Source organism: Scyliorhinus canicula, chromosome 5, assembly GCF_902713615.1.
Source record: "Scyliorhinus canicula chromosome 5, sScyCan1.1, whole genome shotgun sequence".
In the NCBI taxonomy this organism is placed as follows: domain Eukaryota; kingdom Metazoa; phylum Chordata; class Chondrichthyes; order Carcharhiniformes; family Scyliorhinidae; genus Scyliorhinus; species Scyliorhinus canicula.
Window position 1 is genome coordinate 90,082,238 of NC_052150.1, and position 27,951 is coordinate 90,110,188.

A 27,951-nucleotide genomic window follows, 5' to 3' on the forward strand; every position below is an offset into this window, starting at 1 on the left:
AATTGTTTTGACCAATATCAACATTATAACTAGAGGTTGACTCTGTGCTTGCTCTGAAGGTGAGATGTCTTCCTTAATTCCTTAACAGTGTCTGTCGGTGTGTAGAGATCTACCATGCGGATCTAGTGGCACTTGCGAACACTAAAACTCAGTAGAAATTTGAGTTAACACTTCTCAGATGCAAATGAGAATAGTTTTATTTGTCTCTATTGATTATAATTGAGAATCATTTAAATCCTATTCTCTAATAAGTCCGGCATGCAAAAGGACTTAAAGAGAAGCAAATTCATAGACAATTCAACTTTCAAATAATACAGAAATGATTTTCTTGCTTACAGATAAACAGCTTGCATTTACTTCAAGAGTCAGAGTTGGAAAGTGTAAGTATGAAAGATAGAAAGACAGCGAGTAAGTTAGATCAAAGTATAGATGATTCATGAATGGAAAATGGCCGTACGATCTATCATGGTTATACTAAATCATATCCGTCTTTAGCCATCTAGCTGCACCCCTATGTAATCCTAATTGGTTTGGGTTAGTATCAAATAAGTTTGTTTTGACGGTTAGCTGTCTGTCTTTAATGTGCAACATTAACTTGAAATGTTTCATAAATGAATTCTCGTATGTGTTCTGGAATGCGATTATGTGCCGTTATCGCACGCTGCTTGAATTGGATTCTTGCTGAAGACAATAGCGCCTTTAGGTTATTGTGCCGTTGCCATGGAGCCTGCCCTGTCCTTGGACACTGTCTTGAGAAATGTATTTATTAGCTTAGTGAAAAGTGTTTGTTTTATCATGGTTTTTGTGTTTCTGTTAAATTGTGTATCTTAATGTTGTACTGTCTTGAAATGAATTATGCTATGTCATGCTGAATATGTGTTTTGAATTGACCTGAGGTTGTGGGTGAGTTTTAAAATGTGTATTTAATAGACTAGGGCCATAATGCTAATTAGCTATCTTTTACCTATCACTTTTACCTGTAGAAAATAGTTGGCTTCTATACAGTGTCACGATTGTCGGAAGGTTCAGGTCAGGTCTTTGTACAGTTGAAATCTGAATTTTCAGCAGCTTCCACTTCCGGCAGATTGGTCCTCTCCTCCAGGACTTGGTTCACTTGGCTCCACCAGATGACATCATCTCTAGTCTGGATGAAATGCAAGGCAGCTCCAGCCTGTGCAGGGATCGTGGCAGGAACCCATTTTTATCCTGTGGAGTAGTTCCTGGCCAACATTTCTTATCCTTGGTGGGAGATATTTTGCTTTACTTCCCCGTCCTTCCATCTGTTCTTCTTTTTTCTGTTGAACGATTTATTTCATTTTCAGAGGTTTCAACAATCCAAATGCTAAACATCGTTATCGCTTCATCATTAAAGATCCTCAGACAGCCACTACCACTACCATCTGGGAGGATAAGAGCAGCAGAGACCTGGGATACCTGGGAACCCCACCACCTGGAGGTTCCCCTCCAAATCACTCACCACCCTGACTTGGAAATAGATCGCTGCTCCTTCACTATCGCTGGGGCAACATCCTGGAACTCCCTCCCTAACAGCATAGTAGGTGCACCTGCACCGCGAGGACTGCAGTGGTTCAAGAGGCAACTCGACACCACCTTCTGAAGGGCATCTAGGGATGGACAATAAATTCTGGCCTAACCAGCGATGCCCACATCCGATAAATGAATAAAAAAATGATTTAAGAAATATATATTGCAGAAAGAAGCCAGTTAATCCATTGAGGCTCCACCGACCCTCTGAAAGAGCACCCTATCAAACCCACTCAGCTCTATCCCCAGAACCTAATTTGTACTTAGGAGCAATTTGGCATGGCCAATGTACCTGACCTACACAACTTTAAATTGTGGGAGGAAACTGGAGCACCCAGAGGAAATGTACAAACTCCACACAGACAGTCACCCAAGGCAAGAATTGAACCCCTGTTGCTGGCGCTGGGAGGCAGCAGTGCTAACCACTCTGCCACTAATGCAGGAGCAATTTTAGTCGTTGAATGAGAGGTATTCCTGTACGTCAGAAGGAAATGATTGATCAACAAACCTTGTTCCTTGGTTGCTCTCAATGCATGTTTGATAATTTGAATGAAATGTTCTGAAGCAGAATGGTACAGTGCAGACCTAATATATTGAACCCATTCTCCTTCAAGAAACTTTCAAATTCTTGGGAGATAAATTTACATTGCACAGGGGACTTCTGGCCACTTTGAATGAGTATCTACTGTTACTAAAAACACATGTCCATCAAAAGGTCCTGCGCCATTGACGTGCACCCATTGCCAAGCCTCTTTTAGCCATTCTCAAAGATGCAGCGGTGCTAACGATTGCAAGTTTTGTACCTTCACAATGAAGAACACGTTCCAGCTATCTCCACATCCAATCCCGGCCACCAGAAATAACTCCTTGCTATTTCTTTCATGCACACAACTCCGCAATGGCCCTCATGTAATTTTTTAACACTTGTCTGCTCAGGAGTGGCAGAATGATCACTCTAGTTCCCAAAGAAGACATCCTGAATGTAGAGACAGCTCCAATCTTCTGATTGAATACTGGTAATGGTAATGGGTCTTTCTATTTGATGGCAAGATGTGGGACACCACCATTCCAACACCAGAAGGAGATGTGTCACGTGCCAATTACAGGGTCTGGTCAAAATGCGTAAAGATTTCCGATAGGAGCAATGTTTCTTTGGCTTCCACAAGAGTTATTGCATTGATTTGACCACTTCCACTTCTCGTTTTGACACAACAGGTTATGCATTGGTTTTAAAATGATTGCCAAATTTGAATCAAATCTTCTGTCGTAGTTCAACAGTCCAAGGAAGGATCGCAACTGGTTAACATTCTGAGGTGCAGGCGCCTCTATGATACAGGAATTGGCCTTGATCTTCGAAAAAGATTTGTGAAGGGTCATAGCATCGATCACATTTCCTAAGTACTCAACAAAAGTCTGGAAGAACTCACACTTGTCCTTACGGAGTCTCGGACTGTCAGTTCCATAGTCTTCCAATCTCTGAAGAGTGGCATCCAAATTCTGAAAATGTTCCTCTCCATCTTTTACAGTAAGACGTCTTACAACTCCAGGTTAAAGTCCAACAGGTTTGTTTTGAATCACTAGCTTTCGGAGCACAGCTCCTTCATCAGGTCTCCAGTGACAAGGGTAACATCCAGATCGCACTGGACTCTGCTGAGCCCACTCAAGATCTGGTCCATTGCTCTCTGAAACAATGCCAGAGCTGATGTGATACTAAAAGATAATGTTCAGGACTGAAACAAACATTTATATGTCACAATTGTCAGAAGTTCCTGGAACTCCTGGTCTACATTCATCTGCAAGTAAGCCTGGTTCAGGTCGATTGTGCTAAACTGTTGGCCTCCTGCCAATCGTGCAAACAGGTCATCGATGCAGGGTAGTGGTTGGTATTGCTCCACACACAACACTGTACTAAGGGAGATTTTGAAGTCTCTGCAAATCCTTACGGATCCATCTTTTTGGATGACTGGTGCTAATGGTGTAGCTCATTCACTAATACTGACAAGTTCCAAAACTCCCATCTTCACCAGTTGTTCCAAACCAGTCTCCACTTCCAGACTGAAAGCATAGGGTACCGATCTTGCCTTCAAGCATTTTGCTTGGCTTCCTTCTTTAATCTTCAATTTAACTGTGATATCTTTTATACTCCCCAATTCTCCATCAAACACAAGCTTCTTTAAAGTTTTTGTAAGGCCTGATTCTTCTTTCATTATCAAGTTTATTTCAACCTAGCTCATTCGAATATTTTCTAACCATGATTGACCAATCAATGCTGGCTAATTTCCCTTTACTACATGTAAATGCAAATCTGCTGTTTGCCCATTAGGTTGCACAGCTACAGCTGCGGCCCTTCAGTTGAACTACTTAGCCAGTGTACGTCTTCAACACTATTCTTGAAGGTTTCAAGGGAATGTGTCTGCTATTTTCCTTCTAGATAGTCTCTGGCACCAGGGATACTGCAGTCCCAGTGTCGACCTCCATCCTGATGGCTATCCATGCAGCAGTGGAGTGACCCAGTATCTATCCATTGCACTAGCAATGACTAGCACATTCTGTGACAATTCGTCTTCAGATTGCGAGTCACCTTGTTTTTCTCTACTCTTTTGCACAGCGTGAGCACTTCTTCTTTTGTTCTGTTTATGTGCTGTTTTGGTTTGGTCTTGCTTCTTATTAATTTTCCTCATGGCTTGCTTATGCTTCCAGCAGGCATGCTCTATATGACCTTTTTTTCCGCAGCTTCTGCATATTTTGGGGCGACACGGTAGCACAGTGGTTAGCACTGTTGTTTCATAGCACCAGGGAACTGGGTTCGATTCCTGCTTGGGTCACTGTCTGTGCGGAGTCTGCATGTTCTCCCTGTGGCTGCGTGGGTTTCCGTCGGCTGCTCCGGTTTCCTCCTACAAGTCCTAAAGATGTGCTTGTTAGGTGAATTGGACATTCTGAATTCTCCCTCTGTGTTCCCGAACAGGCGCCGGAGTGTGGCGATTAGGGAATTTTCATAGTAACTTAATTGCAGTGTTAATGTAAGCCTACTTGTGACAATAAAGATTATCATTTTGGCCATGTAGCAGCATAGGACAGTTGAATGTCTTGACTTCACACATCGGTGGCATGGATGAGTTTTGAAACTCTGAGGTGCTGATTTCGGCAAGGTTTATGCACCCAAGTATTTCTATTTCAATGCCTCAGCTGCTCGTTTCCATATATCTTTCCTCCAGCTTGGAGGGCCCAGGCCTGCTCTCTGTGGTTTACAGCATAAGTACCAGTCCATGGAGCAGTTGACAGGATGGATAACAGTTTCATCCTTTACTTCCGTTTACTTCTTTAAATTAAACTGAAACCATTTAGTTAATTTGTCTTGTCAGACTTGTGTGATGATCAACTTTTAAATAACACATTGGACATCTCTGCAAAACGCAGGCTAAAAAATTTAATGGGAACAGTCCTTTCACCAATGGGGCTGGGTTTGAATCAAGGCTTCATAATGGGAAGAAGTCTCTTCTCTGAAAGATGTGTTAATTAATTGAATATAAAAACTTAATTGGCTGAAAATCCTGAGGAAATTAATTTGGGCATTCTCAACCAAGCTCTTAATCGGCACAAGTCTATGGCACAAAACAACTCATAATGTGGCACTGATCGGCAGTAAATTGGTAATCTCACTCAAGAGAGGCCACCCGAGTGGTTGACTGAAAACTGGTAGCTGATGTGGTCACAGCTGAATGTTGAAATCTAGCCTGGAGGCCCATCACTGGGATAGAAGGATCTTGCTCTGCATCTTACCAATACTGTGCGAACTCGGGATGCAAACATTGCAATAACAGACCTTTCCTTCTTTTTAAAAACAAATTAGAGTGGCTATTCTCCAGTCTTGTTGTGCCCGGAACACATCCAGCCTTGCCATTGTACAGCGGGAGAGTGCCTAAATGGGCTCTGTGCCAGGTGCAGAAAGAACTGGGACAGGGGACCAGACATGATGACTCTGCCATGGGGCTCTGAGGGCATGAGGGCATTGGAACTGCCTTGTTGGCATTACCGGGTGCCAGGAGGCAGGGCTAGACCTTAAAGGGAGCAGAGCCTGAAAGGAGGTGGGGCTTGAAAGAGGGTATTGCATGAAGGGCACCATGAAGGAAGGGGGGATGAATGGGAAGTATACTGGGGGGCATTTAGCAATCCCATCGCTGTATGTTACTCACTTTGGGGAGGAGGGCGCTGGTAGCAGCAATTGTGGGGGTGAGTTGATGCCGATTAGAACGGGTGGGGGGAGGGTCTGAATGGAAATCCATTGGGCTGGGCGGGCCCAATGTCAGCGATCCTTGCGGGTGTGGGGGGGGGGTGGGGAGCGAGTGGTGGGGAGAGGGGATTTATGCTGGAGTGGATAGTGGAGGGGGGCACTGAAGCCCGAATGCCAGTGATGTTGGGGGCCTTTACTGTCACTTTGAAATTCGGGTGCCCTTTAAAAAGAGAACCCCGATCTCAGTGAAGCTAGGCTTGCTGGCGTATTTCATAGAATCATAGAATTTACAGTGCAGAAGGAGGCCATTCGGCCCATCGAGTCTGCACCAGCTCTTGGAAAGAGCACCCGACCCAAGGTCCATACCTCCACCCTATCCCCATAACCCAGTATCCCCACCCAACACTAAGGGCAATTTTGGACACTAAGGGCAATTTATCATGGCCAATCCACCTAACCTGCACATCTTTAGACTGTGGGAGGAAACCGGAGCACCCGGAGGAAACCCAAGGACACACGGGGAGAACGTGCAGACTCCGCACAGACAGTGACCCAAGCCGGGAATTGAACCTGGGACCCTGGAGCTGTGAAGTAATTGTGCTAACCACAATGCTACCGTGCTGCCCCCAATTTAGGACCCGCCCCTCTCCGTTCTGGTGAAAAACTTGCCCTCTCCAGAAAATATTACGTGAGGGTGGACTGTGATCTGGATCACACCCAATCACCTGGCGGAATTGCGCCTCATTTCCCACTGGGGACTACAATAAGAAATATTGTGGGAGAACTCTGCCCTATATTTTCTGTTTCAGTAATGAATACTTAAAATGATACCTGAAAAATATGGCATCATTCATGCAAACTTCCATCTGAACTTCAGTGGGAATACAACAGACTGGCAAGAAACTAGGACAGATATCAGGCCCAGCATTGTATTTAGGTTTTCTTTCTGACCTGTTGAGGGCAGAACCTCATCAATATGTTGGGAGCATATGTGACAACATATGCTTGCCATAGTTACATCTCATCGAGCCTACTGATCTCACTTTGACAACTGTTCAATGTGAGGCTCACTTGAGGGTTCAGTCTGTCTGACAGCCACACCCCGCCCTCCCACCTCTGAACTGACACTCATCTACTGATCTTTTCAGACTCTGCAACATGGTGACACACAAATGTACCAGTAGTGGTGTTGGAACCTACAATACCCATACAAAAGTTTGGACATCCTCCTGACCCTACAACATTGTGAGGGTAAACCGTGGAGCCCAGCATATTTTGAGGCAGCATTGAAATCAAGCCCTACACCCTGCTGATGGATATTTATTTTCTCTGGAAACATGGGCTGGATTTTACAGGCCAACCGCAGCTGGCAAAGCCAGTGGGTGGCTCTGTAAGTTAGGATACCCTACCATTGGTTCACCCCTCACACCCTGCCAGATCATGATTTTACAGGTGTGAGGGTGGCATTGGGTGGGTCACCCTCCTCTGGTCCAATTGAGGCCCTATTGATATAATGGGCAGAGGGAGAGGCCGGTGCCCAAGGTGTAGCACAGCTTGTGTAATCCTGTGAACGGCTGGTCAGAGAAGGAGGTGCGGGTGGGTAAGGGCCATCCTAGTTCCTCTATGTCAATAGGAACCTCCCCAAACAACTTAGCCTCTTCACGCTCACCCTCTCCCTTGCCCTGTCCAACATGCTACTCAACCCCCTCGGAGGCCTGTCAGCCTGGTTCCTGAGAGATGTTGGACTAAACGCAATGTCCGGGTCCATTGTTGAATGCCACCTCCATCTCTACCTGCTCCAGCTCTGCATTGCAGGAGTTCAGAGTGGCCAGTCTCTAACTGGCCATCAGCTCTACGAGGCAGGACTTCCTCTTGGAAGTGGAAGAAAATTCCACCTCCTACTAATTAAAGTGCCGTTGCCTGAACGATTAAAGTGGGACAAGTCGGCTAAGCGGAAGTGGGCTTCCTCTGAAATTCATGCCGGGGTATAGAAACCCCACCCTCAGCTTGAATTCCAGCCCATGGACTAGAGAAAGAAGAATTTGGCATTGAGACGGAGATTGATAAAAATAATCAGTATTAGTCTTGATTGACGACCTATGCAACAAGCTAAACTGGATGGTATGAATAACCTTCTGCGGTGGGTTCCCTCCTTTTTATACTTTAATAACATTTTTTCTCTAGCTCAGGGTCTCAGCAATTGCACTAAATGACTGAACAGTACTCACACAGCGTAAGATAGTTTCCAGGATGCAAGTGAAGGGGTTTCAATAAATCTGCAATTAATATGTCTCTCATTGCAAATAGTTGGTATAACATTAGTTGTTTCTCATAAGGATTGACAGCCCTGATAATAACACGGAGATGAGAAAGGAGATGAGGGGTTCCCAGGAAACCAATTCTTCCATGCTTCACAGTAGTAGATCCTAATTTCTAAAGACGATTCACTTGTTTCCTGGTCACAAACAGCCAGATTGAAGGCTGGCAGGCTGTTGGATGGCTAGGCCTGTGGTATCAGGCTACAGCCCTGGATAGAGGGAATACGTTATCATGGTGGAATCAATCATCGGGATCAGGAAGGGCTAAGACCTCATTACAGCCTTGGTTCAAACATGAACAAAAGAACTGAACTCCTGAGGTGAGTTGACAGGGACTGCCCTTGACATCAAGGCAACATTTGATCGAATATGGTCTCAAGAAACCTCAGCAAAACTGCTGTCAATGGGAATTGGGGGGAAACTCTCCACTGGTTGGAGTCATACCTGACACAAAGGAAGATGTTTGTGATGGTTGGAGGTCAGTTTTCTCAATCCCAGGGCATCACTACAGGAGTTCCTCAGGGTAGTGTCCTAGGCCCAACCATCTTCAGGTGCTTCAATGACCGTCCTTCCAACAGAAGGTTAGATGTGGGGATGTTCGCTGATGATCGCACAATGTTCATTACCATTCGCGACTCCTTAGACACTGAAGCAGTCCACGTGCAAATGCTGCGAAACCTGGACAATGTCCAGGCTTAGGCTGACAAGTGACAAGTAACACTTGTGCCGCACAAGTGCCAGGCAATGACTATTTCCAATAAGAGAGAGCCAAGCCATCATCCCTGAACATTCAATGGCATTACCATCACTGAATCCTCCACTGTCAACTTCCTGGGAGTTACCATTGACCAGAAACTGAACTGTACTAGCCATATAAATACTTTGGATACAAGAGCAGATCAGAGGCAAGAATCCTGCGGTGAATGACTCACCACTTGTCCACTACCGACAAGGCACAAGTCAGGAGTGTAATGAAAAACTCTCCACTTGTCTGGTTTAGTGCAGCTCCAACAGCATTCAAGAAGCTCGACACCTTCCAGGACTAAGCAGCCCGCTTGATTGGGACCCCATCCTCAAACATTCACTCCCTCCGCCACCGACGCACATGAGCAGCAGTGTGTACCATCTACAAAATGCACTGCAGGAACTCACCAAGGCTCCTTCTCCTTAGGTAGCATTTTCTAAACCCACCACCTCTACCATCTAGAAGGACAAGGGCAGCAGATACATGGAAGGTCCTCTCCAAGTCACTCACCATCCTGACTTGGAAATATCTCGCTGTTCCTTCACTGTTGCTGGGTCAAAATTCTGAAACTCCCAACCTAATAACTACTCTAATGCTGGCCTAGTCAATGAATACCACATCCCGTAAAGAATGAATTAAAAAAAAGTGTTTGGGAGGGGGTCAGACACATCATGAGGTTTATAGATAAGCTTGCTGGGCCGGGCCAAACACTCATGACCCCAAACCAGTGCTGATGAATCTGGTTCTCCGCATGAGAAGCAGAGATGAACACACAGCGATGTATACAATCATGCAAAATAGGAGCAGAAGTGGGTCATTTCGCCCCTCAACTCTGCTCCACCATTCAATACAATTGTGGCCAATCTATTTGTTTTGAATTGCACATTCCCATCTACCCCGATTATCTCTGATTCCTTTACCTAACAAGAATCTATTTACTTCCGCCTTAAAATATTCATGACCCCACCTCCACCTCTTCTAAGGCAGAGAGTTCCAAAGGTGCTCCACCCTCTGAGAGGAAATTATCCCCTTGTCTCTATCCGATAGGGGTGCCCCTGATTTTAAAACAGTGGCCCCTAGTTCTGTGCACACCCAGAAGAGGAAACATCCTTTCCATGTTCACCTTGTTACTACCATTCAGGATCTTATATACTTCAATTAATTGTAGAGGAAGGAAGTCAAATTACTTGAGTGACCATTTTGAAATCTTTATGTACTTTTGAGAACTCAGAAGCAGATTTACCTTCAGGCTACAAACATCCAACAGCAGGACTCCAGGCTGGCCAAGCAGCCTGCAACAAGACCTCCTTGGAGCCTGTTTATCTGGACGCCACTGGCTACCAACTACCAAGCAGACCAAGTCTCTGAATATCAATCTAATCTTACTGCATTGACATAATATTAAAGTAATTCTGCCTTCAGCTAGGAACACAACTCAACTGGAAGATCTCCGTGAGGGAACCTTACTGGATTGGGACTTTCTGGAATCACATGGGCTGATATCAATTTCTGTGGTTACTTTTTACTGTTAAGTTATTAATAGTTGTAAAACCCCTCTCTCCTATCCACTTGTGTGTGTGAAGTTGCAATCATTTCCCGGATTTGAATGTATGAATAAACTAAACTTCTGATTTAACACTAAGTGTTTGCTGTGAGTCATTTAAAAATTGACTACACAAACAGAGGGCTTTTAGAATTAGCACCACAGCTTATTTTAAAAATAAAATAAAACACCTCTGCTTACGCTCAGTTGGCGCGAGAATAAAGGAATCCAGTTTTGCTGCTCTCGCCTGTCTGTAACACAGAGTAAAATGTTAAGGTTGGCGAGCTTAATAGGTGAATGAGAGGGTTTTCCACCTCAGCCCTGCTCGCCCAAGCGTGACCTTGCATCTGGGTTTGGACTGGCATGGTTCTGGGGTCTATCGCGTCCATTCAATCTTATGATTCCAACCCCAACCCCCCCCCCCCCCCCCCCACACCCCCACCCGTGCTAGAGTCCACCTGGGGGAGTGTTAAATTCTGCCTCCAGTGAATTGCACTCTTTCAAGCTAAGAATGTATATACAATGGGTGGGATTCTATGATCCTGAGGCTAAGTGTTGACGCCGTCGAAAACGCCGTCGCGTTTCTTGATGGTGTCAACACGGCACTGGAGAGGTTCACGGCGCTCCAGCTGCTGATCCCGGCATCAAATGGGCGCCGCAGGATCTGCGCGTGTGCAGTGGCACCGGCGTCAACGCGCACATGCGCAGTGGCTTCCGTCAACGCGCCGGCCCCGACTCAACATGGCGCAGGACTACAGGTGTCGGCACGGAGGAAAGGAGGCCGCCAGCCAGAGAGGCCGGCCCGCCGATCGGTGGGCCCCGATCGCAGGTCAGGCCACATTGGAGGCCCCCCCCAGGATCGGAACCCCCCCCCCCCCCCCCCCCCACACGCCGCCCCCGACCCTTCCACGCCGAGTTCCCGCTGACTGAGAGCAGGTGTGGACGACGACGGCGAGATTTGGCGTTTTTATGACGGCCGCTCGGCCCATGTGGTCCCCGACCGGCGCCGCGCCAACTCTGCCGGCGCCAATGGCACCGATTCTCCGCTCTGCTGCGTCGGGGCGGCGTGGCGCGATTCGCGCCGATCGGGGGGATTCTTCAGCCCAGGCTCCGGGCTGAGAGAATCCCACCCAATATGTTTTTTTTTGCTGCTGATGTGTTAACCTGTAGTTTAATAATAGTTTAGTATCCAGATCCATTGTGCCATATGATATATTATCATGCTGGATTGTTGATTAATTATTTTGTATTAGTATTTACAGTAGAGGAAGAAGTCAGCGTACTGAAAATCCCAAGGAGGCTCATATTGAATTAGAAGAGGGATTTGCCACAATTAATGTAAGCAAAACAACAGTGGTGAAGAAAGTAATAGCAATAGAGAATGACAACTCCCCAGGAGAAGGTGGCTTATCTACCTCTGCCGGACCTACCGCCCGTTTTCAGCATGTTCTAGCACAGTGGCTCCAAGAGCAGGCCAGAGGCTGGGAATTCCATGGTGAGTTACTCATCTCTTGACCATCCAAAGCCTATCCGGCATTTACAGGACACAATTAGGATTGTAATGGAATGGCCACTGTTTACATGGATGAGTGCAGCTCCAACAATACTGAAGAGGTTCATCCAGGACAGGGCAGCCACTTGATTGACACTCCATCCACCATTTAGACATTTCCACCCTCGCCACCATTGCACAGTGGCAGCAGCGTGACTTTGATGTATATTGTTGCTGCTTCACCATTATTAGGGTCAAAATCATGGAACTCTCTACTGAACAGCATTGTGGATGTACCTACAGCACACACAACGTCCAGCACACCAGCAACGCCTTCATTCCATGAATGAATTTAAAAACATCTTTCAGTCCTCATTATCCTTTCCTGTTCTTATATTGAATTGTTTTCCAGCAGTGAAAAAGCGTTTTATACAAATATGTATTACAGGAAAATTTGGAGACAATTTGCGCCTCAATGCTGAAATTCTGCTGCGGCTAACCCCCACATTGTTCTCGCCTTTCACGGATCACAAGTAGAGTCAAAAGTAACTTTCAAAAGCAAATTGGATGCGTACTTGAAAGGGTAAAGAATTGCAAAACTCCAGAGAAAAAGCAGGGGAGTTGGCCGAATTGGATAGTTCATTCATAGAGCACAGACAAGATGTGTTGAATGGCCCCCTGTGGTGCTAAATGATTGTATGATTCATTAATTATTTTTGATATGCATAAATATTTTACATTATAGTTGTTGAGCAGCACGATGTTTCAACTTGTTAAAGAGGTCTGGAATGCTGATGACTTGTGAATCATGTGACTTAATTCAACTGTATAATAAACATGGGGATCATTACTGTTAGAAAAACTGTCTGCTTTCCTTTGATTTCAATCACACAAAAGTCAGCTGTATTTTCTAATGGACCAGTGCTGGTTTATTACCTGAGATGAAGGACCCGGTCCCCTTGACAGATTGATATTCAACAAGCTGCTTGTGTTATTATGTGGTAGAGGGCAACCTCCAGGAATTTCAGGTGACCTTTCAATTAATTCTTGGATTGTGCACCAGTGATTGAAGGTTTGCATACGCAGAATGGCTTCTTCTTTCTCTTGTGATTTCTGGCTCTGGAGGTCAATTGACTTGAGTGTTCAACACCTGCAGAAAATTGCAGCCACACAATGTAAATCCAGGTGTGATTTACACACTCTTTTCATGACAGACTAAATCCATTAGAGGGCACTGCAGCCATGTTGATTTGATTTCCTGCAGGTCCTAAAATTATATCATGGAACATTAGCATCTGACTGCTTCATATGTTTACCTGAAATTCCTTTCTATGTTATTTTAGAAAATGTGTCAACCAGTTTTTTTTTAATGGATAAATGGTTGTATAAAATAAAACAAAGGGGGCAATTTTGGATGAATCTGCAACCCACAGGTTAATTTTGAAGCCGGAACTTAAAACCTTGCACAAGATAACATTATTTACAGTGTTATTAGTGTATTACCCATCATTGTTGTCCACAGTAGAGATTTGTATGGCTGCATTTCATAGCACAGTGATAGTCCCATGGCAGAGAGCCTCAGCTGGTGACACTTGTGACAATGGAAAGATGTGCACCATGCGGCCTTGTGCTGTGGACCAATTTGATGTGAGAGGCCATGCTGACTATTTAAAAATCCATAATTGTCCACTGGAAGCTGAAAGTAATAGTTGAATTCAGCGCTGAAATTGGTGAATCTATTCCTTTCTTCTCACGCTTGAAAATGTTCGCTTTTTCCCACAGGGCTCCAGTGGGTAACTCTAGTCCTTTGAATAGCAGGGGTGAACTTTAGGCACCCATTTCCCTAGTATAGAAGTTGTGGATGAGCCCGCCTCACTTGGAGGGCTCACCCCACAATCATTTGGCCCTTCAATTGGCCCACAGGTTAACGGGATGACCAATGCCTCCCCTTCTGTGGGGTGGGGGAGGTGGTGTTCCCTTTCTAAACCATAGTGTATCTTAACTCGTATATGGTGGACAAATGACTATGAGACTCAGTTTATAAAACAGAACAATATTTATTCACGCGCACACAATGGTTATGGTTATTCAATGACACACTCCCAATCATAGGTTACACTATACACCAATAGTTCCAAGATCTTAACTTGGCAGTGACTGACAAGTACTGAGCAGATACAGACCTGTTATCTGTAGTTCCAGTCTTGTAGTCCTTTGTTAGTTGGTTATCAATCTGGTTCTCTTCAGGCACTGGTCTTCCTTCTGTTGGTAGTGTGGATGGTCTCCTTCGCTGGCCAGCGGAAGTCACCTTTGTTAGTTACTACTGCTCCAGAGAAAAAATGAATCTGTGCAGTAATTTATGCTGTTTGAATTTAGTGACTCTTTTGGTGGGCGGTCTCTGAGTCATTTGTCAATCAATTGATCAGAGCTCAATCAGCCTTATCGATAAAATCCAATCAGGGGCTGCCGCATCAATTTTGGGGTTGGCACTCAGTCGTCATACTTGAAAGTGTTGGAAACATGTCGGCCCTTCCAAATAAGGAAGGTAGGTGCCGCAGTGTCTTGTAAACAATTGTGATGAACAAGACAGCTCTATTAATCCTGTTGGTGGCCTGGAGATAGTCCTTTACTTCGCATCAAGCTGTGAATTTGTTTGAAGTCTGCAAAGCCTTTTCCTGTAGTTTTATTTGATTTGGCTGCAACCTGTTTGTCCATATGCTTGACCACTTTTCCCAGCATCCCTTGCTGGACACCTTTTTAGGTGGCCACTGTGGCCAGAGGGTATGGTGCCACTGCCTCATGACCTTTTGAGTGACGCTGCTCAATATTGCGGCTCCACATCTTGCCATCACACCTCAGGGTAGGGGTGGCAGAGGGGGTGGTGGTTAAGGAGGAGGTGCTGCATTGATTCCAGTCATAGAGTTACAGAAGGAGAACATTCGGCTTATCATGTCTGCATTAGTTCTCTGCAAAGCAATCCACTCAGCCTCACTTTGCATTCTATCCCTGCAGTATTCCAAGCTTACCCCCCTTCATTTGTATTTTATACCTGTATTTCTGAAGCCCAAAAATTGCTGAGGATACATACACTTACATGCTTTTTCCCCATAATTAAGATGGTGTTGCCATGAGATATTTAGTTTATGGTCTCGCTGGAGACTATGGATTGCAATTACACACCAGGTATATATATATTTTTTTTGCCTCATATTTTGTTGTAACTTCTGTCGTTCACTCTGCTTTGTTCTTCAGATGACGGACTGCATATTTCAGGCAGTAGGGTTTTATTGGGCCTTATCCAATTCTGGCTTTGTGCTTCATCTTCAGGAGGTGCACTTTTATGAGACTAATTGGCATCTATGTTAAAGTCCGGTTCATAAAAATGAGCTGCAATCTTCAGCTTGGCAGATATGAGGATCTCAGATGAGCTGGGATGCAGCCATAGCTCATTTCTCGCGGGCACGCGTCCACAAGAGTGTCAGTAATTGGTACTGAGTTAGCAGCATCACTCAAGAGGCCATGGGGGTGACTGGTTTGAGAAATGGATCATTATTTCCCTGATTTAGAAAACAGCACTCAATTATTAGTGGACGAACTGGCAGCAGTGGTGCCTGTCATATTACGTGCTTACTGTCCTTCTTAAATGAAGATCATTCCATGCACTGCAAGCTTCAAATTAAAGAAAGACGCGAGGTGAGAATTTCCTTGGGTTTTCTACCAATCGGCTGCTGCAAATTTAGTGTAAAATCAGCTAAAACCCTGTAACCTGTCTATCTGGTCTTCGTGCCAAAATAGTTAGTCTTCTATTCAACGTAAATGTACCAGTCATATGACAAGGATTAGTGTGGTGAATGTGTAACCACTATAAATTCACACTGTACATTACTGTGTCCTTGTGGGCTCCATCTGTGAGCCGTTGCGCGGCTCTGCCCACAGGGGGAGATGAGGAGCATGTACAGGACTCCGCCCTTGGCTCCGCTCCCAGCAGGAAGTATAAGTGCTGCAGTTCTACGAGTCCGCCCTCAGTTCAGTATAGTCGCAGGCAGGCTCAGTTGTAAGCTGATTAAAGCCACAGTTTACTTCAACTCGTGTCTCTGAATGAATTGATGGTCTGATCAATTTAATCGACTTAAAAACTATTATGGAATCAGCCCTCAAACCTGACCGACTGGAACTCGATCCACAGGCCGCAGAAGCAAAATAAATATTTCTGCATTGGCTTCGGTGCTTCAAGGCCGACCTGGCTGCGTCGACTACCTCCTCTGTTACAGAAGAATAGAAACTCAGTCTTCTCCACGCACGGGTGAGCCATCGTATTTCAACTCAACTTGATGTAACTGACTCTTATACTGAGGCCTTCACGATACTTGACCGCCTGTACGTGCGGCTCGTGAATGAAGTCTATGCGCGGCACATCTTTACAACTCGTCGCCAGCGCCCTGCAGAGTCGCTAGAAGACTATCTGCGCAACCTTAGAGCTCTAGCATAAGAATGTAACTACCAGGCCATGACAGCCTCCCAGCACATGGAACTCGCCGTCCGAGACGTGAATGTTGCAGGGGTCCAATCCAATTATGTGCGGCAGTGTCTTCTCAAGAAAGGGGCCCAGGACCTGGAGGACACGATAAAACTAGCGACCTCGTTAGAGGTCGCTTTCCAAAGCCTAACTGCGTTCCAAGCTGATCACGCGACCCGATCGTGGACCCCCGACCAACGGCTGCCCCAGGCCTGCACCGCGCGGCCACCCGCCCACCACGGAGGGCTATCGTGCCACTTTTGTGGCCAGCCCCAACACTCCCGGCAGCACTGCCTGGCGCGCAACGCGACCTGCAGCAGCTGTGGGCGGAAAGGCCACTTTGCTAATGTCTGCTTGGCCGAAGCTAAAAACTTTAACTCGAACCCTAATCCGAACACTCGCTCCTCCAACTCACAGGCCCGCAGACCCCGCAATGTGGCAGCGTGTCTGCCGACTCTGCCTCCGCACAACATGTGCGTCTCATGGGGGCCGCCATCTTAGCAATCCTTCCCCATGCGGCCGGCCATGTGTGATTCATGGGGGCCGCCGTCTTGGACGCCATCTTCCTCGCCGCCCGCCACGTGCGATCAACGGGGGCCGCCATCTTGGCCATCACCCGATACGCCACTCGACGACTACGACCTCCGCGGACAGTCATCACGGGGCCGCTCCAGCACCGCCGACCACGCCACTGACTACCCGCAGCTCACTGCAGTCACTTTGGACCAGTCGTGGCCAAAGCACCACAAGAGCTCCATGATGTCCATCCAGATCAACGGATACGAGACACCTTGCCTCTTCGACTCCGGGAGCACCGAGAGCTTCGTTCACCCAGATCTGGTAAGGCGCTGCTCGCTCCCGATATTTCCGACACAGCAAACAATCTCCCTCGCCTCTGGGTCACACTCCGTTCAGATACAAGGACGCACTATTGCGACGTTAACAATACAGGGCGCCAACTACACCAACTTCCAACTGTATGTACTCCCAGACCTCTGCGTCCCTCTCCTCCTAGGACTGGAGTTCCAGTGCAACCTCAGGAGCCTAACACTCAGCTCTGGCAGACCCCTTCCCCCACTCACTATATGCAGTCTAGCAACTCCGAAAATCAACCCACCTCCACTCTTCGCTAATCTCACTGCCAACTGCAAACCAGTGGCCAATTGCAGCAGGAGGTATAGTCTGCAGGACAGGGTGTTTATTAGATCCGAAGTCCGGAGTCTCTTATGTGAAGGAGTCATAGAGGCCAGTAATAGCCCCTGGAGAGCTCAGGTGGTGGTCGTCAAGACCAGGGAAAAGTTCTTGATGGTGGTTGATTACAGCCAAACCATTAACCGGTTGACGCACCTCGATGCATACCCCCTCCCCAGATTGCAGACATGGTAAATCAGATCGGCCAGTACCTCATATTCTCCACAGTGGATCTGAAGTCTGCATACCACCAGCTCCCAATCCGCCCGGAGGACCGCCGCTACACGGCGTTCGAGGCAGACGGCCGCCTTTTCCATTTCCTCCAGGTTCCCTTTGGCGTCACGAACGGGGTTTCGGTGTTCCAACAAGCAATGGACCGAGTGGTGGACCAGTACGGGCTGCGGGCCATGTTTCCGTACTTGGATAACGTGACCATCTGCGGCCATGACCAGCAGGACCACGACGCCAACCTCCACCGATTTCACCAAACGGCCCAAAAACTCAACTTCACATATAATTAGGAGAAATGCGTTTTCCACACAACCAGACTAGCCATCCTCGGCTACGTCGTGGAAAACGGGGTCTAAGGACCAGGCCCTGACCTATGCGCCCCCTCTTACTACTCCCTCTCCCTCACTGTCCCAGGGCCCTCAAAAGGTGCCTGGGATTCTTCTCGTATATGCCCAGTGGGTCCCTCAGTATGCGGACAAAGCCCGCCCACTATTTAAGGCCACACTCTTCCCACTGTCAGCCGAGGCTTGCCAGGCCTTCAACTGCATCAATGCGGACATCGCCAAAGCCGCCATGCGGGCGGTAGATGAATCCGTCCCATTCCAGTAGGAGAGCAACGCCTCAAAGGTCGCTCTCGCTGCCACTCTGAACCAGGCAGGTAGGCCAGTAGCGTTCTTTTCCCGAACCTGCTCCGCTTCGGAACTTCGACACTCCTCAGTCGAAAAGGAAGCCCAAGCCATTGTGGAAGCCGTACGGCACTGGAGGCACTACCTCGTTGGTAGGAGGTTTACCCTCATCACCGACCAGAGGTCGATTGCCTTTATGTTTGATAACTCGCAGCGGGGCAAAATCAAGAATGACCATGTCTTGCGGTGGAGGATCGAACTCTCCAACTATAATTATGATATCGTGTACCATCCTGGGAAGCTCAACGAGCCCCCAGATGCCCTGTCCCGCAGCACATGCGCCAGCGCGCAAGACGACCGACTACAGGCTATCCACAATGACCTCTGCCACCCGGGGGTCACCCGGCTCGCCCACTACATCAAGGCCCGCAATCTGCCTTTCTCCGCCGAGGAGGTTAAAGCTGTCACCAGGAATTGCCCGATCTGCGCGGAGTGTAAACCGCACTTCTATAGACCAGACAAGGCCCACCTGGTAAAGGCATCCCGGCCCTTTGAACGACTGAGTATTGATTTCAAAGAGCCACTCCCCTCGACCAACCGTAACATCTACTTTCTCAATATTATAGATGAATTCTCCCGTTTCCCGTTTGCCATCCCATGCCCCGATATGACCTCCCATACAGCCATCAGAGCCCTGCACAGTGCCTTCACCCTGTTCGGTTTCCCCAGATACGTCCACAGTGACAGGGGTTCATCCTTCAACAAACTGCGTCAGTACCTGCTCGGCAAGGACATCGCCTCGAGCAGGGCTACCAGCTATAACCCCAGGGGGAACGGGCAGGTGGAGAGGGAGAATGCAACGGTCTGGAAGACCGTCCTACTCACCCTACGGTCAAGGAATCTCCCGACCTCCCACTGGCAGGACGTCCTCCCCGACGCGCTCCATGCAATTATGTCCCTCCTTTGTATGGCCAGAAACCAGACTCCTCATGATCGATTATTTGTCTTCCCTAGGGCCACTACCACAGGGGCCTCGCTTCCATCCTGGTTGAGGACACCGGGCTCTGTCCTCCTTTGGAAGCACGTCCAGACACATAAAACAGACCGGCTGGTAGAGAGGGTCCTGCTCCTGTACTCAAACCCCCACTACGCATTTGTCGAACACCCCGATGGCCGACAGGACACCATTTACCTCCGGGACCTGGCACCTGCAGGATCTACTACCACTACCACTACCACTACCGCCGAGGTACCCCCCACCCTACCTCCCACGCCCTGCGCCCCTGCACCTACTTGCTTCCCGCTGCCCCTTCCACCTGTCACACCGGTCCGCAGGAACAAAGCTCTGGAAGAACCACCCCCGGAGTCCACCATCTGTCCACAGCCATCCGAAGCGGCTGCAACTCCAGTGCTCCATTGGTCTCAATGCACGATTCGAGCGCCGGACCGACAACTTATAGACCCGTCACCCCCGCCAGACTTGATTTTTTAACAGGGGGTGAATGTGGTGAATGTGTAACCACTATAAATTCACACTGTGCATTACTGTGTCCCTGTGGGCTCCATCTGTGAGCCGTTGCGCGGCTCTGCCCGCAGGGGGAGATGAGGAGCATGTACGGGGCTCCACCCTTGTCTCCGCCCCCAGCAGAAAGTATAAGTGCTGCGGTCCTACGAGTCCGCCCTCAGTTCAGTTTAGTCGCAGGCAGGCTCAGTTGTAAGTCGATTAAAGCCACAGTTTACTTCAACCTATGTCTCTGAATGAATTGATGGTCGCATCAATTAGTAAAATAATAATGCGGGTTTTTTGATGGAGCATAAGACTATAACCATCCAATGTTAATTAGTAGGCAGTGTTTGTACATCTGACTTCTACTTCTGCTGCTGTATTCTGAGTACCGAGTCATGGGACTGTACATTACATTCTGTCTTAGTCGTAGTGACTGACAGACATAGAACATAGAACAGTACAGCACAGAACAGGCCCTTCGGCCCTCGATGTTGTGCCGAACAATGATCACCCTACTCAACCCCACGTATCCACCCTATACCCGTAACCCAACAACCCCCCCCTTAACCTTACTTTTTAAGGACACTACGGGCAATTTAGCATGGCCAATCCACCTAACCCGCACATCTTTGGACTGTGGGAGGAAACCGGAGCACCCGGAGGAAACCCATGCACACACGGGGAGGACGTGCAGACTCCGCACAGACAGTGACCCAGCCGGGAACCGAACCTGGGACCCTGGAGCTGTGAAGCATTTATGCTAACCACCATGCTACCGTGCTGCCCTCTTCTGTAAAGGAACATGTACATCATATCAAAACAGAAATTAGACCGGTTGACCAGGGATAAACCAAAAAGAAATTCCAGTTTATAAAGAACCTACTCTATGTTATTTAAAAATATGGCATTTGTTTTTAATGAATTAAATTTACAAATTGTATCTTTCATGTTTTGACGCTGGTTAACTTTTCCAATAGCAATGTAATATGCAGCTGAAATACAGGGGAGGCATGTGACTCATGATATGATTCCTAAATTGTAGGTTTTGACTTTCTATCTTGTGGTATGAAGGCAATGTGGTAATAACAGTTGCAGCTGTCTTCTCAAATGACGATATACATAGATGGGGCGCCAAGGTTAGAGTGCACTATCTTGGTATCTCACTACAATGTAGATCTATCGAGGCAACTAGCACAGTTTTGTGGCATTGCTGAGCTCCTTATGTCATTTAGCTAGATTGCAAACACAGTCTGAGGAATTTTAACTCCCAAAATGGGTAGGTTTGGGTTGGGTAGGAAGTTAATATTTTAACAATCTCCAATGTAACATGGCCGCTTCCAATTTTAATGGCACTGCAACGACGGGGTAGGTAATCGACCTCACTCAGGAGGTGAGTTACTCATTTAAATATTTTAATGCGGCTGAGCACTTCCGATTCCAGGTTTCAACCTGTTCAGTTGGGTTTCCCAGGCCGTGGGGTACCCAATAGTTAAAGGAAGGCAAGGACCACTGTAAGGAAGAGGTAACTGCTTTTCCAACTCTGCTTGAAGGCCAGGAAGAGCAGCGGTGTTTCTCTGCTGCCTTCTTACCCTCACCCATATCCTTCAAGATGACTCACCACAATTGGACTACATCCCTCACAATTGGATACCTGTGATCACCTGTGATCATTACTCTCATGATCACCTACCTTCCCAACCCCCAACATTGGATATCTCCTCACAATCACCTATCTCTGTACTTAACCTGTCTCTAAACCTTCACAATCATCCTCCAAAGTACATAGTAACCACCCACACACCCTTGCCATCTCAAAAGTAGTAGCAGGAAACTAGCTGATCCTGCTCTGTGGCCTCTCCTGCATCGTTCTCCACCAAGAGGCTGATTTCTGGCTGGCAGCCAATTGAAAATATACATACATGCTCTGGAGTTAATAATCCCCTCATATTTAAGGAAACCCAAACTTGACTAGAATTCCTCCGTCTACTTGGAAATCCTGCCCCAGTAAAGATTGGGGCCTCTGCGTCTCGAAAAACAAAGCACAAAAATATCTAAAAACGTTTACTTTCTGCTTGTCAAAATTGAACAATAGTTCAAGAGCAATAGAATCTTTTTTTAAGAAGTGTTTCAAATTAAGGGGCAATTTAGTGTGGCCAATCCACCTCCCCCGCACATCTTTGCGTTGTGGGGGTGAGATCCACGCACACATGGGGAGAATGTGCAAACTCCACACGGACAGTGGGTCGGGATTGAACCCAGGTCCTCGGCACCATGAGGCAGCAGTGCTGACCGCTATGTCACCATGCCGCCATGAGGAATAGAGGGCAAGATTCTCCATTCGCTGATGCCGAAATCACAAAACGCGATTGAGCGGCGAACAGGTTCCGACGCTAAAATCATGACAGGCGCTGATTTGATGCCAGATCGTTATTACCCATCACTGCTACAGTCGCATCAATGCGATCTGGAACGCACGTACAGTAAACACTGTTTGCCTATCATTAGCGGGCCTGACCCAGTATTCTCTTGGGCCTCTGCAATGCTCCGCCTCAAATGGGCTGAGTTCCCAACGGCGCTGTTCACTTGTGCTTTTAAAAATCGTGAAACCGGTATCGTGGCTGCTGAGGGAGAGAGAGGTGGTACGGAAAATGTCCAACATCACCATAGTTTTCTGACATTTATGCTGCTGGTGGGGGGCTGTGGCCAGGGCCTGGGAGAGTAGTGGGGGTGGCCAGGAGATGGGCTGTGGGGTTGGGTTGGGCGAACATGGAACACCATTGCTGCAGCTGGAAAGGCAGTCATGCAGCTGCGCATGCCGCTGACAGCCCACTGTGAATATGTATCCCCCAGGTCACCCGTCTAGATGCCCTCTGACTCCAGCTGACCCATCAGCAGTATGGGCTCACTTCAGCACAACCAGTGCCACCTTGTTGGCTGGGATGGTGTGTGGTGGGGATTATAATGTGTATGTGTAGCTGCAGCTTGTCCTCCCGAGTGTCAATCACAGACCTGCCGAATCCCGCACCGTTTTTCACTGGAATCAACTGTGTTCCATGTGGCACCGGTGCTAGCCCCTTAACAGTTGCTGAATCGGTCCAGGTTCAGCGCCAGTTTTGCTATCATGAAAGTCCACAAATTCTGCATTGGCATAAATACTCAGTCTCAAAAATGGAGAATCCCGCCCGGAATCTTTGGAGGCATCCAGGTCATCTACAGCAAAGCTTTCATCCCATTATATTGAACTGATTTGACCTCAGGTCCCAGAGGCGAATGAATAGTGTCTAACTTCATGCGCCACACAGTTTCCCAGTACAGTAGTTTAATTGAATCTGAACATTTGACACAATTGATGGACTACTATAATAATGTAACAGTATGTTTTTTAATCTTGGCATTTCTATTGAGCTCAAGCTTTGATATCCCATATTAGTCAAGTTGTCTGTAGTGATCTCTGTATATCAATATACATGATCAATGTATGTAAATGTAATACAGTCAATTCAACACTAGATGTCTCACTATCAGATGGAAAAAGAAAGACTTTCCCGCTCTTTCTAAGAGAGTGAACAGACAAGACATAGAAAAGCTAGAGAGAGAGAAGTTCTAAGTTATTTCATTATTACATTGTATAGTTAGTTAGTTATCTTTACTGTATTTTATTTCTTTTACTAGTTGAGTATTAAGTACAGAGGACTCACAAATATTATTTATATTACTCATTAAATTAGTTCATCTTTAAAAGAAGACTATTGTGTATTTCATCAACATCATCCATACACAATAAACAGCAAAATACTGCAAAATCTGAAACAAGAACAGAGGATACTGGAAAAACTCAACACGTCCTTTTAGCTCTTCAGTTCTGATGAAGAGTCTAAAGGACTCAAAACGATGGGCGTGCTTAAGCGAGACCACGACGAGGCCGTAAAATCGTGGGAGAGGCTAAAAACAAGAATCGCGGCAGGTACTGATCTGTTTGCTATCTAATCGGCCCGTCCACATTGGTGTAATCAGGATCCCATCGTAGCGTGGCGAGAAACCAATAATCACTACTCAAGCTCAATCCCCATATAATTAACGGGAGCGACCCCTATCTAATGGCCTTCCATGATCTAACAGCCTCCCTAGCACATGGTCACATGGGCACCGATTAATACACCTGTTTTAAAATGTGAAGGATGCTGGGCAGGATGCTTCAGGAACCCAAGAATGGTGAAGAGGGAAGAAACCTCCAGGGATGGGGGTGGATGGATGAGAACATGGGTCTCTCAGTACCCATGGCTCCAACATGCCAACCCCTGGACCATGTAGTCCCATACCGAGGGCAATCCTGGCCATCAGACTGCCTGTCTCAATGACCACCCGTAACTCCCACTGACTGTGGAGCCCCAGGCCACACGGTTGATGGCTATAGCTAACTGGGAATTGGCAATCGTGGTTAAGTGAGCACTTCACCCATCTCAAGTGGATCCATGGTGTACCATGTAGCAAGTTGGAGTTATTGCCCAGCATCCCAATCAGACCGTGATGCTTGGACACTGAGCCAGAACACTGGACGTGGCATCCGGCCAACATCTGAACACTCAGGGGATGGGCCCCGGCACCGGGGACACCTTCCCGACCAGAGGGTGGGCACATGCACTGGGGACCAGTGCTCGGTCCAGGTAACATTACATGTGGGTGTCTGGGGTATAGAGTCCGGATTCCGGTGATCATGGGCCCTTGCTGAGACCCTGGGTGCATGGGCAGGGTGGGTCATGGGGGGAGGGCAGGAGCAATGGGGGGACTCGAGGGGTCCAGGGTGAAAGACACTGCTGGCTGTCAGTCTCACACCCTCAGCAATCACTTACATATATTGCACGAGATGGAAAATATCTTGGAGACCTTAGAACTTGCCCGCGCGGTGCTGTTAGCAGGCCAGGTGGCCTGATGCTGGGGAAGGTAGTGGCCTGCTGACAGAGTTGACAGAGACTCGGGGTGGCGGCCCATGTGCTGGGCCTCACCCCACACCCTGAGGACCGGACCACCCATCAGGCCAGGGAGGGACCCAGACAGGAGGCCCCCGATTTCCCAATGTGCACAGGTGTCGCTAGCCTTTCGAATAGATGACGGACAGCACGTGCCGTGGGAGACTCCGCTTCAACAAGGAGACGGTGTGACACCTATGCAATGTCCTTGTGGACTTGGCACCACAAGGAGAAGGAGGATACCCGCTCCCAGTGGCCGTTAAGGTCACCACAGCCCTGAACATCTGTACCTCAGGATCATTCCAGGGCTCGAGCGGGGCCTTCTGTGGCATCTCACAGGTCCGGAAAGCTACGGCCCACAAGTGCATCCGTGAGTTCACGAACGCTCAGTTTGCCCAGGCAGAAAACTATATAAACTTTGACATGGACCAAACCCAACAGGATGTCCGGGCAGCAGGGTTCTCCACCTTCGAGGTAATGCCCCAGGTCCGGAGCGCATGTCGCCTTGCGCTCACCGGGCCATCTGGGAGTGCCCTATATAAACAGGAAGGGGTTTCGCTCCCTGGATGTCCAGCTCATGTGCGACCACCACATGAAGATCATGCACGTGTGTGCACGCTTTAAGGGCCACCCCAGGATGGCCGGTTGGCTCTTGGGGGATAAGGGGTACAGCCTAAGGACCTGGCTAGTGATGCCAGTACAGAGGCCTGTGACCAATGCGGAGACCCCATTCAATGAGACCCATGCGGCCACCCGGACTGTCATTTAGCAGTGTATCGGACTGCTTAAAATGCGGTTTCGATGCCTCGACCACTCTGGTGGTGCCCTGCAGTACACCCACTGGAGGACCACCCACTTTGTGATCTGCTGTGCCCTCCACAACCTGGCACAGCAGTGTGGTGATGAGCTGGATGTGGAGAGGGAGAATTATGTAGCCACCTCCGAGGAGGAGAGCGAGGAGGTGCGGACCAGGAATGCTGGAGGATGAGCCCACGGAGGATCAGGACCAGCCGGAGGATGGAGGACAGATGGCAGCAGCGAGGGTCCGGAAAGCTCAGAGGGCCAGGAAGACTCTCATCCTCACCTGCTTCACATAGGATGTGGCCCCATCTGTCATTCCTCCTCTCCCCACACCCCCTTCCCGCCTTCCCTCCCACCATTCTCTGCCTTCCCCCTCTCCCCTCTTCTCCATTCTCCACAAGCCCCATGCTCAACCCAATTCCCACCCTCTTAGGGCCTGTCTAACATCCCTCCAAGGTGATCGGACTGTGTTGGCATTGTCAGCAGGTCACGGTCGAGGGCAGGGGGGGTAATGAGAGCTGAGAGCTGAGCGTTGTAGCTCCTCATTCAATACCATAGTCTCACCCCTGCCTATCTGCCGAGTGTTTGCTCATACCTATCAGCTGATTGTGGTATGCCGGAGTGGTGGGGGTGTGCGGGGGAGAGGATGAGCTCAGGACCCACCATGATCGGGGAGAAGGGGCATGGGATTGGTGCTCGGCCCGCATTGCAGAAGAAAGTGCCAGAGGCGTCATATTGGTCAACATCAATTGTCCCTCTCCAAATGGTACCACCCAATCCCTCCCAGACCCTTCTCCCACCCTTCCCCCTGCACCCTTCTTATTCCCAACCCCCACTTACCCCCTTTACGCCTATCTCCCTCACCCTACAGTGCCCCCTCAGTGATCCTCGACATACTTAGCCTTCCTTTCCCTACCGCTGCGTCTAGGTTTGTCCCCAGGGTGCACATCAGAGGTGGAGGCAGCCAGCTGCTTACTGCATCCGGTAGCCTTCGATGCCCCTGGCAGGCATCCTCTGGGGCTCTGAGGCCGGAGGGCCTCGATGCATTTGGTGGCGGCACATGCATTGCCATGCCGCACTGTACCAGGTACTGGCTGTGAGACGTGCCGTTGTCAGGAGGATGGAACTCAGGGGAGCTGGTGGCTACCATAGCCACTCCGTAGGATCACTCCGTGTTGGCAACCAGTGCCCCAACCTCCCAGCCGGTTCTCATAGGGCCCGAGGGTTCAACTCAGGATGGAAGGGCAGCTGGACCGAAGTCTGGCAGCCCTACATTATCTGGCTCTGCCAGCCCTGGTGGATCCCCAATGTCTGCAGAATGGTGACAACGCCCTCGACAATGCTCCTCAGTGACTGGGACATGCTCGGCAGTGCCCCGGATATAGCCACCTGAGACTGGGATATGCTCCAGAGCTCCTTGTCAATGCTTACCTAGGACTGGGACATGCTCCACAGTGCCTCGTCAAGGTCTGCCTAGTACTGGGTCATGTCCCCCAGTGACTGGACATGCTGTCGAGGTGCTCAGCCAGGCCATCACTGACTGCACAACGCGTTGGACACCTTCACTAATGGTGCCCACGTCGTGCACGAGCCTTTCCAATGTGGTCGCCAGTGTTGGCCTCGGTGCCATGCATTGCCAGCGCCATCTCTGCACCTGTAGCCTCGAGAAGTTACTATAGACCTGCTGGATTTTGCTGACACCCCCCTCTGAATCTCTTGGCTGCACCCTATTGTCTGCATCAGCTCCGGGTAAACCAGTTCCAGAGGCTCAGTGTCTGACTGGGACCCAGCTGGGTCCTGGGATCCAGCAGTCCTCAGACTGCTGTCTCGCCTGGGCATTCCTGCCTCCACCTGATGTGCACCTGCAGCTGTGCGGCGCTCACCAGAATGTGCCCAGAGAAGCCTGTCCACTACTTTTGCTCACTGATATGTGTGCCGCTGCGCTGGTAGAGGGTGGGGATGATAGCGACTATTATGGTGGTATCCTCGGAGTTCTCCTCCGAGGTGTTCTCTTGAGAGGTGAGGGGGGAGATTACCCTAGATTGGCCAGCACCGTTAACTGCAGGTCCTGTGGGAGAATGGATATGTGGTCAGTGGAATGAATGCGTCAGTCTGTATAACATTAACAACTCATGTTGGCAGGTCATCTGGGTGGGGCTGGTAGATCATCATCTCTGCACTGTGCGCTGACCTCTATGGTGGTGACTGTTCAGTCCACGGCGACTCCCGTAACGTCCA

At 48.4% G+C, this 27,951-nt stretch overlaps 1 protein-coding gene across 2 annotated transcripts in view; it reads left to right on the forward strand.

The window, feature by feature from the left end:
- LOC119966118 (zinc finger protein 385D-like) overlaps positions 1 to 27,951 on the forward strand; it is a 1,141,865-nt gene that overhangs the window by 115,786 nt on the left and 998,128 nt on the right. The window lies entirely within an intron of this gene.